The sequence below is a fragment of the Schistocerca cancellata genome, chromosome 2 (assembly GCF_023864275.1).
Source record: "Schistocerca cancellata isolate TAMUIC-IGC-003103 chromosome 2, iqSchCanc2.1, whole genome shotgun sequence".
NCBI lineage: Eukaryota > Metazoa > Arthropoda > Insecta > Orthoptera > Acrididae > Schistocerca > Schistocerca cancellata.
The window spans coordinates 455,760,849-455,773,325 of NC_064627.1; the positions used below are offsets into that span (position 1 = coordinate 455,760,849).

Consider the following 12,477-nt stretch of genomic DNA (forward strand, 5'->3'; position numbering starts at 1 on the left):
CTTTCTAGTAACGTGTTAGGCGACGAAGAACTCAGAGGGCACACACCTTTGAGTATCCCAACTGATGGACGAGTGTGTCAGCAGTACCAACAGACACGTTCAGTTGTGCTGCGGGGTGTCTGATTGCGATACATCGATCACCTCGAATGAGAGTGTCCTACATTGCAGGAGTCACAGTTGTGTGCAGCCGGTCGGCACGCGGGACATCGGACAGGTTTTTCGCGACCTTGTTGCGATGATCACAGACGCCTCACCCAACGACTCACCGTGCTTTTGTTCACTTCTGGGTCTCCGTGCACATTCTGCAAGCGCCTACGAGTATTTGCAGTGCTCTGGCTTTCCGCCAACAGAAACTCAACCAGCTGCATGCATGGAACGCACCTTCGTTATAGACATCATTTTGAAGGCTACCTATAGCACCGCCGCCACTCGGAACTTCATGAAACTGTAGGGGCTGAGGTGAGAATGTTCGACAGTATCCTTCAACAAATTCAGCAGTTTTTCAACCGTAACTGACTGAAAGAAAAAGTGTTGCTCTACTTATTGAACGCCCCTCGTATTTGTTGGATGTATTTCAATGTCCATTCTCCCCTACAGTTTTTAGCCTCTACAGCTCTCTCTGGTACCACGAAAGTTGTTTCATGACGTCTTCATCCATATAATTTGTAACATCCATCTATAGCACCGCATCAGAAACGCTTCGATTTTCTTCTTTTCTTGTTCCTCCACAGCCCATAACGGACTTCAGTACACTGCTGTGCTAAAGATGAACATTCTCAGAATTTTTTCCTCAAATTAAGGCCAGTATTTGACATTGGTAGAGTTCTGCCTGCGCTAGTAATCATTTTATGTTCTCCGTGCTTCCTCAGTCAAGCGTCGTTTTGCTCCCATGGTAGCAGAATACAGTAACTTCGTCTTCTTCGTTGTGCTCAGTTTTGATGTTAACTTTATCACTCATCTCATATCTCCTACTCATTATTTTCGTCTTTGTTCGGTTTACTCTCAGTACTCAACCTTCGCTCAGCACACCGTTTATTTCATTCAGTATATCCCGTAATCCTTGCTCGTTTTCAAAAAATGGTTCAAATGGCTCTGAGCACTATGGGACTTAACTTCTGAGGTCATCAGTCCCCTACAACTTAGAACTACTTAAACCTAACTAATCTAAGGATATCACACACATCCATGCCCGAGGCAGGATTCGAACCTGCGACCGTAGCGGTCGCGTGGTTCCAGACTGTAGCGCCTGGAACCGCTCGGCCACCACGGCCGGCTCCTCGTTTTCAGTGAGGATATCAGTCATCAGCGAATATTTTCGTTTATAGTCTTTCAGCTTGAATTTTAATCCCACTCCTGAATCTTTTTTTATTTCCGTCATTGCTTCTTCTACGGCATATTTTACTGTAGAGAAGAAAGATTGTGTCCCTGCTTTACACCCTTTTTAATGCGAGCACCTCGTTCTTTGTCTTCTATTATTATTGCCCTTTCTCAGATACATATTTGTATTTTAGCCGTCTTTCCCTATAGCTTACACTCACTTCTCTGAGAATTTCGAACATCTTGCCCATTTTATATTACCGAAAGCTTTTACTAGGTCGACGAATCCCATGAAAGCGTCTTCAGTTTTCTTGCTTCGTTTCCGTTACCAGGGACAACGTCAGAACTGCTTGTCTTACGCCTTTACTTCTCCTAAAACCCGTCATGGTATGATAAATATAATTATTTTGCCGATCAAGAATAGTGTTTTACAGTTTAGTGACAGTATATTTGCAGGAGTCCTTAGAGATTTTTGTCAGAAGTGATAATAGGTGTCTCATAAGGGGAGAAACATTTTGTTTAAGTGTATAAGTGTTAGTCAAATGAAAACTGAACGAACCGCAAAAAGAAGTAAACTGTTCATTTTTTGAGCGTAGTCGCCATATCTATTAGAAAAGCAGGCTACTGTCTTCTGGAAAAATGTTTGCGGATGCCTCTGGAACCATGACTGTAACCAGAAGTGCAGCCCTTAGTCCGAAGGATTCCACACATATAGAAATCGCATGGGAAGAGACCGGCACTACATGCAGGGTGTGTAAGGTTTTCCTAGCGAAACTGCTGCAGCTAGTCGAAACAGCCTTGGAAACATGTGGGCGGGATGACCTTACACAGCCTCCATGTAACCTTACGTCAATACGATCTCTACGAATGTCTCTCCACCAGATTTCTATATTTTTGGAGCCCTGAAGAAAGACATTCGTGACTGTCGATTTGCTTCAAGTGAAGAGGTGCACAGCTGGGTATGGTCAACGTTCCGTAGGCAACCGCAGACATTTATCCATGACCGGCTTACCTCAAAGAGGGATAAATGTATTAACAGTTATGGCGATTAGTTTTAAAACAATAAAGAGTTTAGTTACTTTTCTCCCTATCTGTATCGTTTCTGTTTGACTGCGCTTACAAAATGATTTAATTTCTTTCTAGCAAAACAGATGAAATAGCTCAATGCTCATAGTAGCTATTGTACGCTGCCTGTCAGCTGCGTGACGGCGCAGAGGAATCAGTATTCCTCAGCTGGCGCCAGTAGTCGGCCGCGTTGCCACACGTTCCCCACACTTGAGGCAACCAGCGAGCATGACATCGAAAAAAGTAAAACGTCGGCGTCCGCAGCTCTTCAGCGGCTGCGTTCGCAACTATCCAACCTCTGCGCCGCATTCTTTAGTAAAGTCGAAGAAGGCTTTCAGGTAGCGCATATTTTCTACTAGTCGTGATCGTTTAAAGTCGAGGATGAATGCCTGCTTGGCTGAAATACGTGCTTCCAATACAAGATGTTTCCTGCCGCGATTATGAACATCAGGGTTTTGTGCGGAAATCTGCTGCGCTTCTCTCACTTTTTCTGTAACATTTGTTTTCCTGTTTCAGAAATCATACCTAAATATGATCTCCATGAATGTCCAGCGTATACATGACGAATTTTTTCACCTTTTATCCAGTTATTAATGTTCAGACACCTATAATATGTACGCAATACTATGACAAGATAATGATGATGACAAACGCAAAGCCGTTCGTGTACAATGAACTAAATAAAACAAACATCTGCGATCTAGATTGAACTCATTAATAATAGCGCAAAAATAACATCAAAATGGTTGCATCACAGTGAAGCACAGTGATACAGGATGTGAGGTTGGACTTGGGTATTTAAGCCTTGCATAATAAGTCTCTGGGCAACGGCCTTCCCGCAGTGGATACACCGGTTCCCGTGAGATCACCGAAGTTAAGCGCTGTCGGGCGTCGTCGGCACTTGGATGGGTGACCATCCAGGCCGCCATGCGCTGTTGGCATTTTTCGGGGTGCACTCAGCTTCGTGATGCCAATTGAGGAGCTACTCGACCGAATAGTAGCGGCTTCGGTCAAGAATACCATCAAGACGACCGGGAGAGCGGTGTGCTGACCCCACGCCCCTCCTATCCGCATCCTCCACTGAGGATAACACGGCGGTCGGATGGTCCCGGTAGGCCACTCGTGGCCTGAAGATGGAGTGTTTTATAATAAGTCTCCGGGCACATATTATACTATTTATTTAATAATTTATTAAACAACAACAAGGACAATTGCAGCAGTGGTATCTGCACGATAATTTAAGAACAGCTGTCATATGGTACACTACATGATGAAACAAGGTAAACCACAGTTAATAAATAGTTATTTGTTCTATGTGAGTAGATCATAATCAATACCCCGTCGGAGACCCTGTGTACAGAATTGATTATTCCGGCCTGGTACCCACTCATAGGCGAAACCAGTCTTACTACAACTTCAACAAATGTCCTTTAGTTATTCGTAGATGACGCCGGTTACATGAACATTTGAATAAAACTGAAAAATTATCATTGTTTTTAAACAGTAAGACGTTTGAAATCATAACTGTGCAGGAAACTGTTAGTTAAAAGAATTTCAAAAAGGAGAAAATTATTGCACTTAATAATTAGAAAATATATTGAAGAAACAAATACACAATTTAACTGTAAGTGCTATTGAAATAGAATTTGAAGAAGGCAGTTCACACAAATGTCAGCTGTTAACATAAGAAAAGATAACAAGCTGAATCAAGTATTCAAAGGCGGCCGGTGTGGCCGAGCGGTTCTAGGCGCTTCAGCCCGGAACTACGCGACTGCTACAGTCGCAGGTTCGAACCTGCCTCGGGCATGGATGTGTGTGAGGTCCTTAGGTTACTTAGGTTTAAGTAGTTCTAAGTTCTAGGGGACTGATGACCTGAGATGTTGTCCCATAGTGCTCAGAGCCATTTGAACCAAGTATTCAAAACGCATTCATATCTGACCGGTGAACCAACAAGTTTTTAACGTCAAATCGATCAAAAGAGAGCAGAGGCAGCTGTCTGAATTTAGATCCAATTCGAATTAAAGAGAAGTGCAGAAAATCTTAAACTTTAACCGTCAGGTAAATACCAAGCAGGCGAGCAAGGAAAGACAAAAAAATGGTTCAAATGGCTCTGAGCACTATGGAATTTAACATGTGAGGTCATCAGTCCCCTAGAACTTAGAACTACTTAAACCTAACTAGCCTAAGGACATCACACACATCCATGCCCAAGGCAGGATTCGAACCTGCGACCGTAGCAGTCTAGCGGTTCCGGACTGAAGGGCCTAGAACCGCACGGCCACCACGGCCGGCTAAGGAAAGACAGTTACGATATTGCTGTACCTGTGTTGTTCAGAATTGTTATTCAACGTTTCCGCATTGTGGCGACAAAAGCCGCTATGAAATACATGAAATATATTCGCAGTTACGGCAGTTACGACTATGGACAACCATAGCTTTATAATGGAATGACGATAATGAAAATTTCTTCCGGACTGGGAGTCGAACCCGCATTTCCCACGTATCGCGAGCTGTCGCCTTACCTTTAGGTTATCCGAGCACGACTCACGGGCAGACCCAAAATTCCATGTCGTCAGCCATGTATCTACAACCTCCACACGTACATTCATTATGTGTATTCATGTACAGGAAATTTTCATTGTCGTCATTCCGTTATACAGTTGATGCGTGTCAATATTCGCAACTGTGAATACATTTCATGTATTTCATTACTGCTGTAGTCGCTGCAGTGCCTGTTTCTTCGTACACTCGTGCATGTACAAAGGAATGGAGCATCGTATTTTCGAACAAAATAGGCACTCCATAATCGTATGTATCCGCCGACTCTGGGCCAGCGATTTTGAATTGAAACGTCTCTCCTGTACAGGAATATACAGTGAAGCGCCAAAGAAACTGGTATAGGTATGCGTATTCAAATACGGAGATATGTAAACAGGCAGAATACGGCGCTGCTTTCGGCAACGCCTATATAAGACAAGTGTCTGGCGCATTTGTTAGATCGGGTACTGCTGCTGCAATGGCAAGTTATCAAGATTTAAGTGAGTTTGAACGCATCTACGAGGTAGCGATGAACTGGGGATTTTCCCTTACGACCATATCACGAGTGTACTGTGAATATCAGGAATCCAGGAAAACATCAGATTTCCGACTTCACTGCAACCGTAAAAAGATCCTGCAAGAACGAGACCAACGACGGCTGAAAAGAATCGTTCAACGTGACAGAAGTGCAACTTTTCTGCAAACTGCTGCAGATGTCAAAGCTACGCCATCAACGTCAGCGTCAGAACCATTCAACGAAACATCTGTGATGTGGGCTTTAGGATTATAAGGTCCATTCGTGTACCCTCGATGACTGCACGACGCAAAGCTTTACGGTTCACCTGGGCCCGTCAACACCGACATTGGACTGTTGACGACTGGAAACATGTTGCCTGGTCGGACGAGTCTCGTTTCAAATTGTATCGAGTGGATGGACGTGTACGGGTGTGGAGACATCCTCATGAATCCAAGGACCCTGAATATCAGTAGGGGACTGTTCAAATTGGTGAAGGCTCTGTAATGGTGTGGGGACTGTGCAGTTGGATTGATATCGGACCCCTGATACGTCTCTATACGACTCTGACAGGTTATACTTAGGTATGAATCCTGTCTGATCACCTGCATCCACTCATGTCCATTGTGCAATCCGACGGGCTTGGGCAATTCCTGATGGACAATGCGACACCCCACACGTCTAGAACTGCTACAGAATGGCTCCAGGAACACTACTCTGAGTTTCAACCCTTCCACTGGCCACCAAACTCCCCAGACATGAACATTATTGAGCAAATCTGGGATGCCTTGCAACGTACTGTTCAGAAGAAAAAAAAATGGTTCTGAGCACTATGGGACTTAACTTCTGAGGTCATCAGTCCCCTGGAACTTAGGACTACTTAAACCTAACTAACCTAAGGACATCACACACATCCATGCCCGAGGCAGGATTCGAACCTGCGACCGCAGCAGTCGCGCGGTTCCGGACTGAGCGCCTGAACCGCTAGACCACCGCGGCCGGCTGTTCAGAAGAGATCTCCACCCCATTGTACTCTTAAGGATTTATGTGGAACCCCACAGGATTCATGGTGTCAGTTCCCTCCAGTACTACTTCATACATTAGTCGAGTCCGTGCCACGTGGTGTTGCTCTCTTCCGCGTGCTCGTGGGGGCCCTACACGACATCACACAGGTGTACCAGTTTCTTTGGTTTTTCAGTGTACACTGAAGTGTCGGCAGAATTGCCAACACTGTTTTTAGAGGAGGCCGAAATGCACGCTATAAGCTCACGCAGGCTGGCGTGAGGTCTGAAACAGGATACGTAATGAATGCTATAAAGAAAAGTACGTAGCTTCTGGAATACTTAACTTTAATCCACATTTGTAGAACATTGCTCTTGATGATACAGAAATATTATAGCAATTGAATACGGCGCCTTGCTAGGTCGTAGCAACTGTAGCTGAAGGCTATGCTAACTATCGTCTCGGCAAATGAGAGCGTAATTCTCAGTGAACCATGGCTAGCAACGTCGGCTGTACAACTGGGACGAGTGCTTGTACGTCTGTCTAGACCTGCCGTGTGGTGGCACTCAGTCTGCAATTACTGACAGTGGCGACACGCGGGTCCGACGTATACTAATGGACCGCGGCCGATTTAAAAGCTACCACCTAGCAAGTGTGGTGTCTGGCGGTGACACCACATACACAATGAATGTTCGAGTGCGAGTTGTAGAGATATAGTTGACGACATATGGCGGTTGTTTAATTCACAAGCGTATGTCAGTATACACAGCTCTAATCTCATGTATGACATTCGTACAACCAGCAGTAGTAAACGTAACCGCTCCGCACGTTATCAACATTAGATTGTATTGAGCGAGCTCACCGTAGTTTCAGTAGGAAGTACGACCAACGTAGCTTACGATATGGCTATCCAGTCCCAATGCAACAGGCAGGCAAAGTCCCTATTCGCACAGGCAAAGTCCCCATCCGCACACCGTAGGATCCATAGTTGTCACACCACGGAGCCTTCAACAGCAGATGCCCAAAATGGTGCACAACCACGCTGAATGACGACACTCGTACCAAACACTGACGGCCGTTCCGTATCATAGCTCGCCGGTGAGATATTTCTAATTAGTGAAAAAAGTGATTACAGTGACATAAGCTAAATAATGAATATTCATCACAAATAATGTATTGAAACTTTAGGTTTCTCGGTGAAATATAAAGATTCTCTATATATAGAGGACGGAGGCCATGTTACTTCTCTCCTATCCCTTGTTCTTCTTGATCTTGTTGCAAAGCTCTCGTCTTGCACTCGTGGTTCTGTACGCCACTCGATGTATAAAGGCTTGCTGCGTATTGATGTACGTTGAATTACCATTAAATAATAATTATTGTTGTTGAATTCTAAAAATTTGTTCTTGCTTTGAATTGGAAACATTTTCCTCTCCTTGCCAATTACGTCAATGTGGCCAGTGCTTTGTAACGACGGAAGCTCGTGTGGAATTTTAATGTAATTCCAAAAGTAAATTAAAATTAGTTTTCTTTCATTTTTCGTGCTCTACATTCTGAACAACCTGTATTTTAAATTTATTTACTGCTTACGAAATCGCAGTTAACACAGCGCTGACATCTTTGATTGATGAAAACTTGTCTTTACGTAAAACAACGCTAGCAGAAGCTTTCATTAACTTTGGGTTGAGCCTGACGAAGTAATATTTCAGAATTACATGAATTTTCAATTTATTTCGAGTCATAAGGAAAATTATATAATATCCATGCCAGAGATAAATTTTCATAGCAGTAAAATATATCTATGACCTCAGAATTTGGTCTTATCACTCACACACCAGCGTTCACTTCTCTTTTTTTACGTAAAGGATATATTTTAAGTGAAATTTCCATTATTAAATGTAAGAAAAGAAGTTCATAATAATAAAAGGTGTTTATTGTCGCTTTTTTTGTTTAGAGAGATATTTTCTCGATTTCCCATAACAAAATCACACAAGTTATAAAAAACCACTGTAGGGGGTCTAGAGTATCAGGCAGCCATGCGAACCTCGCTGTGTCAGTGATGATGATTAGAGCAGAATCGATACGGATGTATCAGTTAGTAAATAAAGAAACGTTTTGTTATTGCGCGTATATAGTAAAGCAGGAAAAATACATTGTCAAATTTGTTGATGAGGGAGCTATACAGAGGCTCAAATTCGGTACACAGAGCTGCGCCTTCTAGCAACAACAATGGCTGTAACTCTGCTGGGCATCTGGTCAACGGGAGCTTGAATGACAGATACGTGCACGTCATTCCACGCTGCTTGAACGCTGAGCCGAAGTTCATCAATCTTATCGCATGGAGAAAGGTGTGCCAGTCTCGTAGGAACCAATGACCAATGATCAGATGTTTTCACCACGTGAGAGATCGTGCTGACCATGATAACAGACGAATTCCCCTTTCTGTCGAGGTAGGACAGTCGAGCATAGGCAACACGCGTTATCTTGTTGAAGGGTATGGTCAGGAAGATCTCGAATATAGAGCGTGGCCACCGGTCTTAAATAGTCAGAGAGGCAACGGCTACTGTCCAAATTATCAGCTATACAATCCACAAGTAATGCTGTTGTGTAAGCAATGGCATCCATACTATGAAGCAAGGCCCTGAGCCCACATAAAATTGATGACTGCACTCTGGCAATGTTCGTTCTCCTTGGTGCATCCTGACACGGATATGTTCATCGAGATACTGTTGTACGCAGTCGTGAGATTCCGAGCAACGCGAACAACCATGTCACTCATTTATGATTCCAAAATGGTTCAAATGGCTCTGAGCACTATGGAACTTAATTGCTGAAGTCATCAGTCCCCTAGAACTTAGAACTACTTAAACCTAACTAACCTAAGGACAGCACACACATCCATGCCCGAGGCAGGATTCGAACCTGCGACAGTAGCGGTCGCGCGGTTCCGGACTGTAGCGCCTAGAACCGCTCGGCCACAACGGCCGGCGTTGTGCTGAAATACTAATCATTTACATATCCAAATATGTCGTACCCAATATGCCGACTTGACGTTTCTTGCAAGCTACAGGGTGTTTCAAAAATGACCGGTATATTTGAAACGGCAATAGAAACTAAACGAGCAGCGATAGAAATACACCGTTTGTTGCAATATGCTTGGGACAACAGTACATTTTCAGGCGGACAAACTTTCGAAATTACAGTAGTTACAATTTTCAACAACAGATGGCGCTGCAAGTGATGTGAAAGATATAGAAGACAACGCAGTCTGTGGGTGTGCCATTCTGTATGTCGTCTTTCTGCTGTAAGCGTGTGCTGTTCACAACGTGCAAGTGTGCTGTAGACAACATGGTTTATTCCTTAGAACAGAGGATTTTTCTGGTGTTGGAATTCCACCGCCTAGAACACAGTATTGTTGCAACAAGACGAAGTTTTCAACGGAGGTTTAATGTAACCAAAGGACCGAAAAGCGATACAATAAAGGATCTGTTTGAAAAATTTCAACGGACTGGGAACGTGACGGATGAACGTGCTGGAAAGGTAGGGCGACCGCGTACGGCAACCACAGAGGGCAACGCGCAGCTAGTGCAGCAGGTGATCCAACAGCGGCCTCGGGTTTCCGTTCGCCGTGTTGCAGCTGCGGTCCAAATGACGCCAACGTCCACGTATCGTCTCATGCGCCAGAGTTTACACCTCTATCCATACAAAATTCAAACGCGGCAACCCCTCAGCGCCGCTACCATTGCTGCACGAGAGACATTCGCTAACGATATAGTGCACAGGATTGATGACGGCGATATGCATGTGGGCAGCATTTGGTTTACTGACGAAGCTTATTTTTACCTGGATGGCTTCGTCAATAAACAGAACTGGCGCATATGGGGAACCGAAAAGCCCCATGTTGCAGTCCCATCGTCCCTGCATCCTCAAAAAGTACTGGTCTGGGCCGCCATTTCTTCCAAAGGAATCATTGGCCCATTTTTCAGATCCGAAACGATTACTGCATCACGCTATCTGGACATTCTTCGTGAATTTGTGGCGGTACAAACTACCTTAGACGACACTGCGAACACCTCGTGGTTTATGGAATATGGTGCCCGGCCACATCGCACGGCCGTCGTCTTTAATTTCCTGAATGAATATTTCGATGATTGTGTGATTGCTTTGGGCTATCCGAAACATACAGGAGGCGGCGTGGATTGACCTCCCTATTCGCCAGACATGAACCCCTGTGACTTCTTTCTGTGGGGACACTTGAAAGACCAGGTGTACCGCCAGAATCCAGAAACAATTGAACAGCTGAAGCAGTACATCTCATCTGCATGTGAAGCCATTCCGCCAGACACGTTGTCAAAGGTTTCGGGTAATTTCATTCAGAGACTACGCCATATTATTGCTACGCATGGTGGATATGTGGAAAATATCGTACTATAGAGTTTCCCAGACCGCAGCGCCATCTGTTGTTGAAAATTGTAACTACTGTAATTTCGAAAGTTTGTCTGCCTGAAAATGTACTGTTGTCCCAAGCGTATTGCAACAAACTGTGTATTTCTATCGCTGCTCGTTTAGTTTTTATTGCCGTTTCAAATATACCGGTCATTTTTGAAACACCCTGTATATTCAGGATGTTGCAACTTTAGAGTTCTTGCAGTGTAGTACATTTTGGCTTAAGTCCTATATTCACGTTTTGTTTGTGACTTTTCGTGGCATTACTGAAGCCTGCTACATCTTTTAAGTATCTTCAGGTGGTAGGGAATTAACGTTATGAACGAAGCTAAGAGTAATGAGTGCACTGGTTTCACTAGCGAAACAGATCATATTTCGTAATACAAAAATGTGATCACTTCCATGAATTAAATCTAGTTTTACTGAACACGACTTTAGTCACACTGAGTTCTCAGGTTTAGGTATGATCACAGTGCCACTGCAGCGTCCACCAGATTGACTTAACACTCGTCGACTATCGACCAGAGTAATCAGCCGCCATTGTCCAACAGCGCCCTTGGCAATCATCGATAAACTGAAGCAGATGCTCATTAGTCACCACATTTCTGACGCAAAACAGCATCGCGCCGTATTTGTTCTCACTGCACTGTTAGAAAGCAACAGTTTTGTCTCATATGTACGTATGTCATCGAGAGAAGTCGTCCAGCGGTGAACATCATTTGTATGATTTTTCTTGTTTTCTGCTGTACGAAAACTTCCTGAAACTTATTCTCTTCAGCGACAGTACAGAGACATAATAAGTGCCCCTGAAGGTACGTTCTCAGTATTTCATTCATGTTTAAGTGATACACACTGAAGATGAAGAGCAACGCACTTCATTCAGTAATCTCCTCACCAGTTCCCATGTTGCTTTATTTGGTGCTTTTGTGAATGCTGTTTTGGTCTACCTCATCCTATCTTCCTTTTTCTTTAGTTAGCTACGTTGTTGTTGGTGGTTCAGCTGGTCTTCTGTTCTCACGACCTACTAAAATTATAGCTCTTGCTTATATCTCTCCTCCCATCATTCTTGTGCCCAATATTCTATTCACACAATTTCCCGTCACATTTTCTACAACCACGGCGTGCTACCTCACGTTGCACGCTAATTCCTGGTAATGAGGTATTCCGCTGTGTCAATCTCCCCGACTGCTCCCAGTATCCACCTCGCTTAAAAGTATGCTGCTGAATTGCGTTCCTACGCTCGGAAGCATTTGGTCTTATCACTCACACACCAGCGTTCACGACTGTTTCTCGTTTTATAGATGTTCCTAAATATAAATTTGTCAGCAGTCGGTAATAGTACTGTGACTCGCCTACAACATGCTCCTAATTTAGTCGTTTAAAACTAGTATCGTCAATAACCTTGCATCTACATCTCCGCAACTTCTTGCGTTCAAAATTGTTATTACATTATTTCTTTCCTTTCTTGATAATATTGTTACCTATGAGTTAGCTCCACTAACATTCTATGTACCCTTGAATGTATTTCATTTCCATTCAAAAACTGTTTAATAGATGCCTGGTGCAGTATTCAGCCTACTATACTGCTCATTTAATAC

General features: G+C 43.8%; 1 protein-coding gene across 1 annotated transcript in view; it reads left to right on the plus strand.

The window, feature by feature from the left end:
• The window catches only part of LOC126161952 (glucose dehydrogenase [FAD, quinone]-like), a 210,591-nt gene that overhangs the window by 39,546 nt on the left and 158,568 nt on the right, over positions 1-12,477 (plus strand). The window lies entirely within an intron of this gene.